The 7115-nt window shown below is 32.2% G+C and overlaps 1 pseudogene; it reads left to right on the forward strand.

Moving 5' to 3' along the window:
- The first annotated feature begins 3741 nt into the window (after positions 1 to 3741).
- Positions 3742 to 6879, forward strand: LOC114743711 (glycine-rich RNA-binding protein 4, mitochondrial-like; annotated as a pseudogene).
- Positions 6880 to 7115: the final 236 nt, after the last annotated feature.

Genomic DNA, 7115 nt, shown 5'->3' on the forward strand with positions numbered 1-7115 from the left:
GAATTTTTAATTTAGTTTTTGTGAAATTTTCAAGTTAATGAAGATAAAAAAAATATAATACAATTTAATCCAGTTTTCTTGAAGAATATAGTAACCAAATATATGTGGGAAATGATGCTACAATTTACATATTGATTTCAATTTACGCGTTGCATGCACTGTTGGGCAAGATACGGTGGAGTATTCGATGACGTTGATGGCCAACAATATATAAAAAAAAGAAGCTAAATTGTATGTTTCCTATTTGGGAGAATGTCAAGGATGATTAGAAGGGAAGTGTGTGTGTGTGTGTGTGTATATATATATATATATATATATCTTTCTTCGAAGAAGTTTTTAACTGTTCGTATATTTCTTGGTTTTATTAATTCTTGTATATTAAAGCATTTCTTTTATTTTTTGAAAAAATATTCTAATGTGCATATAATCAAAAATAAAGATAATATTTATCAGTTTTTCGGGAAAAAAAATTGTTGTTTCCTATAAAAATCATCATTTAAAAATTTTATATATAAACCGTTGAAACCATATCCGGACGATACTGATCTCATCTTAGTGATATGAAATAGCAATAGCCATATAACAAAGTGGAAAACTTAGTTGTTATTTTAGAGGAATTTTTTTGACCTTTTTTTTTTTGTATAATTCAGAATATTTTTAAATTACTTTAAACTTAAGACTAATCTCTATCAGGTCTGAAAATATTAAAGTTAAAACTCTTCCAATATGTACACTTATTAGAATTCAAACTTATATTCTCCTCCTTACAAAATAAGACTGCTTATCATTTCAATACTTAATTGCTTATAAACTTAACGCTTGGTTAAACGCTTTTTATTTATTAGACTCTATTTTTTGGTGCGTGGCCACATAATATATATCTCCTTTTCTTCCTCTCTATTTCTTGCAATGCTCTAGATGTGTCACGTTACTCTAATGATCTAATCTCTGCTGATAGTATTAATAACCCGAATCCAAACCGGAACCCTTGTACGTTCATCCCCATCCTCTTTTATTTTACTACTTCCGGTCCTAATTATAAGAGACAGTTGACTAATTTGAGAAGATTAATGAAATAAGTTGAGTTAGTTATTTATCCTAAATAGGTGTTGTCTTTCTTAAAATATCCTTGCTAATCAACTGTATTGGCTAAAACTATAATTATTAGAAAGATTATCTTGAAAAAAATTAAGTAAATATGAGAGACAAAATGGATTGTGATATTATATTTAGGACCGATATAAAAATCAAATAGAATCTTGTATTAAGGACAGGAGGTAGTATAACATAATTACAGGGCAGCATTGCTACTCCTCATTGGGAAATGGCAATGGAGATCTGCACAAGAAGATGCCAAGGGAAAAAGGCCATAATAATAACTTGAAGAACAACGTACGTAGAACCCGAGAAGGATCAATAATATATGCCAAGAAATGAAAATAAAGGCGAATTTCACGATGAACAACGTTTTTAACATAATAATATAAATACGTGCCTAGTCCTCCTTCATCAACACCTTCAACTACTCAAACTTCAAAATTACAACAAACCAAACTTTATGGCCTCCTCCATTTACAAGATGCCTTCCTTCTTCACTGTCTTCCTCTGCATTGCCCTTTTGCTTTCATCTTCCAACGGTTTGTATGCATATGTGTAAATGTTATATTTGGGTTAATACTATTTTCAATCCATAATTAAATTTGACCTTATTTTGTTTTTGATCTCTGAAACTAACCAAAAATCTTTAAACAGACCAAAATAAAGTCAAATTTTATGAATCAAGAGTACTAATTTCTAATCTCAGGAACTGATAAACTAAAATGATAACGTCAAATATTAGGAACTGAAGATAATATTAACCCGTTATATATATTTCAAGTATTTATATTATTGCCAAAGAATATATATATATATATATATTAACATGGTAGTGTGCTTTGACTATTATGGTTAATTAATGGATGCTTTTTCTAAATTTGTGTCATGTTTATACATATGCAGAGAATAATAATGTTGTTGAAGCAGATGGACTTTGTTCAACGCGTAGCAAGACATATGAAGGCTTTTGCAGTGACAATGGTTCTTGTAATGATACGTGTGTTAGAGAAGGTTCTGTTGAGGGAAGTTGTCACCTCCAAGTGGGTTCTGGATATCTTTGCTTTTGCTTCAACCGCTGTTGATGATGAGCAAAATTTTATCCATCACGCGCCTTCCTCATGCTCATATCATCTCAAGGAATTATATTCCTGTTAATTGATGCCCTCTGATCTGATCTGCGAGGTTTTATGTGTCTGCAGATCGATGTTTTTCTTTGTTTTTCTTTTTTGTGGTTGGTTGTTTATTCCACACCAAAGACTTGTGTAAGTGTCAGTGCAAGTTTGATACTTAAAAATAATGTTTTGGTTTGATTTTGATGGTTCATTGCTGCTACAAAAACTGCTGTTCAATGTATACGGAAACATGATATTTTGGACGAATGCATTTTAATTACTACCCCTCCGATTCTAATTAAGAACCAGTTGACTAATTTAACGAGATTAAAGAAGTAAGTTGAGTTAGTTATTTGTCCTAAGTAAGTGTTGTTGTTTTTAAAATATCATTGCTAATCAAGTGTATTGACTAAAACTATTACTGTTAGAAGGATTACTTTAGAAAAAAAAAAGTATAAATATGAGAGACAAAGTGGATTGGTGTTTTATATTTAGGACCAAAATAAAAGTCAAATAGAGTCTTATATTAAGAACCAGAAGTAGTATTTGACAAGTAGCCTTTCGGAGTTAACCAAGTGTTTACAGCATGCAGAAAGTTTTATTTTGAGTACTTACATGAAATTATTTTTTTAAAATAGTAATTTTAAGATTATTCTTTTTAATTTTCGAGCAGACACTACATCAAATCCACGACTTCCTACTTATAAAAGAAAATTAAAAAAAAAAACTTAGAGGGGTAACAACTTAAAATTTTACTACCTCCGGTAGTTGATATAAGAATTTGTTTGATTTTTATTTCAGTCCTAATGTAATACCCAAATCTACTTTGTTAGGTCATTGATATAAGAATTTGTTTGACTTTTATTTTGATCCTAAATATAAGACCCAAATCTACTTTGTCTCTCATATTTATACTTTTTTTTTCAAAGTAGCCTTTCGAACAATAATAGTTCTAGTCGATACGCTTGATTAGTAAGGATATTTTAAAAAAGACAACACCTATTTAGGACAAATAACTAACTCAACTTACTTCCTTAATCTCCTCAAATTAGTCAATTGACTCTTATAATTAGGACCGGATGTAGTATTTATTTATTTTTTCCTAATGTAGTCTTTATAATAATAGTAATTCTATCCAATACATTTGATTAGTAAGGATATTTTAAGAAAGACAATACTAATTTATTACAAATAACTAAATAAATTAATTTTTTTAATCTCTTTAAATTAGTCAAATAGTTTTTATATTTAAAAATAGAGGTAGTAAATGAAATCGAATTTACTACCTCCTAATTACAAAGGAGCATCTATGCCATTAGCTTGGTTACAAAACTATTTATTCATATATGACAATTTCATTTGCCGTCAGAATTTGTTTTTTAATTACCAAAATCGCTAGTGTTAGTACAAAAAATCCAAATATTTAAGATATTGAAATTTCACTCCCAAAAAAATCGAGTTTAAATAAAAAATAATTACTAATTATCGTAATTAACAAATGAAAAACTTTCATTCTTGAATGCCCCTTTTGCCCTCCCACTAGGAAAAGGACGCGACCCCAGACGGATTCAGCTTCTGTCCGGCGTCTCGCCGAACTTCGGAGTTGCAGTTTTCATGAGCCACCGGCAGGCAGACGAGCTCAATCCGGCTATCTGAAGCAGGTTTCTCATTTCCTTGTCTTCAATTTTATCTTGCCATTAATGTTTTGTTTTGGTTAGATGCTTCAGCTTATTGGCCTTGGTCCTTCAGAATTTTTGGTAACTTCTTGGACCATGCACATAGGGATAGGTTAAATACCAGTGATTAGCTACGGAACCAGCGCTTCATGGCTTCTTCTTGTTCTTTTCATTTAAATCAATAATAGTGAGAAATGAATGTGGCTCTTGACCGCTTTGTCTTGTCCGATTTCTTTGTGATCGAAGCTGCCTAAACTGTCAGCTCTGTCAGCTACCATTCCATTCTTTCTCCTCTTTCGTGAATATCGAAAGCGCAAAGCTCCGATTGATTTTAGCTTCCTGTCTAGATTTTGTCAGCTCTCTTTGTCCAGTGCTGTCCGTGTTGTGATGCATTTTTGGAGAATGATTTTCTTAATTTTATCTTAAATGTACAGTTATCGTGTGATTTGTTTCTTCAATTTTGGTATTCCCGTGATCACTGAAAACTCCAAGGTCTCTAGGAACCATGCCTTGATTACTTTGAATGGAATTTCTTGCTTGTAATTATGTGTGATGATAGAAAAATTGTAGTACAAATATGGAACATAAAAAGATGGTGAGTTATCGTATTTTGCAGAGCAACATGCAGCTAGTTTGAGTCTTTGGAATTTGATTTTATAGTTTAAATCATGCAACTAATTTGAGTTTTAAGATTTCTTTTCAATATAAATGAATCTCTTTTCTTGAATTACTTGTATTAGTTTTTTCTTTCAGCATTTGCTGAAGCTGTATAAATATTAGTTACTTAGTTTGAAGTTTCTAAGAAGATTCAGTTAATGATAGAAGAGAAAAGCAAAAGAAAAAATGATTAATAGATAAGTGGATACAATCATCTCTGCTGGTTTGTTATTCTAACTTGTAATTGCTGCTAGAGTTCCATCTGTCCTGTATGTTTGGCTTGCAGTGGTGATTGACATCAGAGAAGAAGCTAACATCGTCAATTGGGAAAGAAAGAAAGAAAGGATTAAAGTACTCTGCTTGGCTTTTGGATTATTTCAGTGTCTGATCTCTGCTATGAACAACAATCTGGTATTTCTTGCAAGAACTCTTGCAACAAGATTTCACAGCCCATCCACATTGCGATTCTTTTGTTCATCATCCTCGGAGTCTCCTCCTCCTTCCAGCAACAGACTCTTTGTTGGAGGTTTCTGTCATTATTCATTTCTGTATCTTGTTATGAATATGATGGGCTTTAAGACAGTTACCTTTGGCTTATGGTGTTTCAGGGTTGTCATGGTCAGTGGATGAGAAGTCTCTCAAAGATGCTTTCTCTTCATTTGGTGAAGTCACTGAAGGTAATATGCGTATGTCTATATTTTAGGCCTGTAGCTTTCCATTTTAATGTACTGTTGACACGAGTCTGCATAACGGATAATGTGTCTGACATGTATGATTATGCAGTCTCAGCGCTCCAGTATTCTATTCTGGTCAGTTTTTAATAGAGTGTGGTTTAGATTGAGAATCCAGTGCTTTTTATCAAATTGGATTTTAGGATTCCAAACTTAGGCCTTTGTACAACATAATTAAGCAAACATTTACTCGGGTTTTGGTTAACTCTATTAGAACTCTAGAGTCCGCTAGAGTTATGAAGTTATGTGCAGTAAATTTAGGCTCACTTGTTATTCAGAAGATTAGGGAACGTGTTACTATAAGCGATTACTCCTCTTCTAAACTGTTCGAAGTTTTGATCATACGAATATGGCTGTTCAACCATAAAAACCATATAACTCTTCTTGCTTTGGTTAGGCAGTGCATGCAATTTACTAATGTTCAGTAATTGGTTGCCTAGATCTAACCCTTTAGTGATTTTAGTTAGATTTAGCCTAGATTTCATAAACCTAGATCTAGGAGGCAGGCTTGGTTCCCTAGGCATCTATATATGTGCCAAATTCCTTGAATAAAGTTAACGGACTGAGAAAACAGAGAAGAACTCAGCTGTTTTCTACATTGCCTAATTAGGGGGTTTGCGTGAATTGGGCAGATTTATCACATTTTGGGTGCAAACACATTTATTCGGCACAATAAGGGTCACTAGCTTTCTTTACACCTTTCGAAGTATTCCTTTGTCATGCTTCAAACGAAATTAGTTTTGATTTTTGCTAATTTCTACTGTAGTTTCTACATCATCGGCTTCATTTTCTTGCAGTAAGGATAGCATATGATAAAGACAGCGGTAGGTCTAGAGGGTTTGGATTTGTCATATTTTCGGATGAAGATAAAGCCAAACTGCAAAGACGCAATGGATGGCAAGGTGAGAAGCCAATGTATCTCCATCTGGAATTACAGAATTTAGTACTACCTCTGGACTTTAATATAAGAGCCAGTTTGACCTTTAATTTGGTTCTAAATATAGGACTCCAATCTACTTTATCTCTTATATTTATCTTTTTTTTTTCCAAAATAATCTTTGTAATAGTTGTATATGTTAAAGGTTCTATCAAATGATTCTTCTAACTAATACACATGATTAATAAGGTTATTTTAGGAAAGATAACATTTATTTATTACAAATAATTAACTTAACAAATTTTCTTAACCTATTCAAATTAGTCAACTAGTTTTTACATTAAGAACCAAAGGTAGTAGGTTTTTACTATCCGATTCTTCAATAAAATCATAACAAATTGATATTCTCGGGTATTGCCATGCATGTCTTGGACTGGACCTTGTGCTGTTTCAAATAAGTTAAGAACAAGCAGCTAGGAAACTTCGCTTGTCTTGCATTATATCTCATTATTATTGCCCATTGAAGTTCCTTCTGTTGGTGACATTTTGCATGCAGGCACTCTTAGGAAGACCGTTGAGAATAAATTTTGCTCTTGAGAAGGTCCGTGGGGGACCTGTTGTAGTTCCTCGGATCTCAGATATTGGACACATAAATAGGCGCGGCACTTCATCTAAATCCGGATAAGCTGTAATTTGCTACTCACTCTAATCCTAAATATATGAGTTAATCTGAGGATTTGTTTTGATATTAAATATAAGGCTTCAATTAATTTTGTCTTTTGAATTTATAATTTTTTCCAATTATCCATATTCTTTGCACGTATGAAGGTCTTTTTTTTTTTTTTTTTCCCAATCAAGAATTAGTTTTAATGTGAATTGTTAAAATTGCATTGTAGGAAAATCAATGCACATTTTTTCACAAATGATTAACTGAACCTTGTGATGCCTAATTTAAGACTAAACT

This window comes from Neltuma alba, unplaced genomic scaffold (assembly GCF_004799145.2).
Source record: "Neltuma alba isolate B1F8T4 unplaced genomic scaffold, ASM479914v2 tig00004099_pilon, whole genome shotgun sequence".
In the NCBI taxonomy this organism is placed as follows: Eukaryota; Viridiplantae; Streptophyta; class Magnoliopsida; order Fabales; family Fabaceae; genus Neltuma; species Neltuma alba.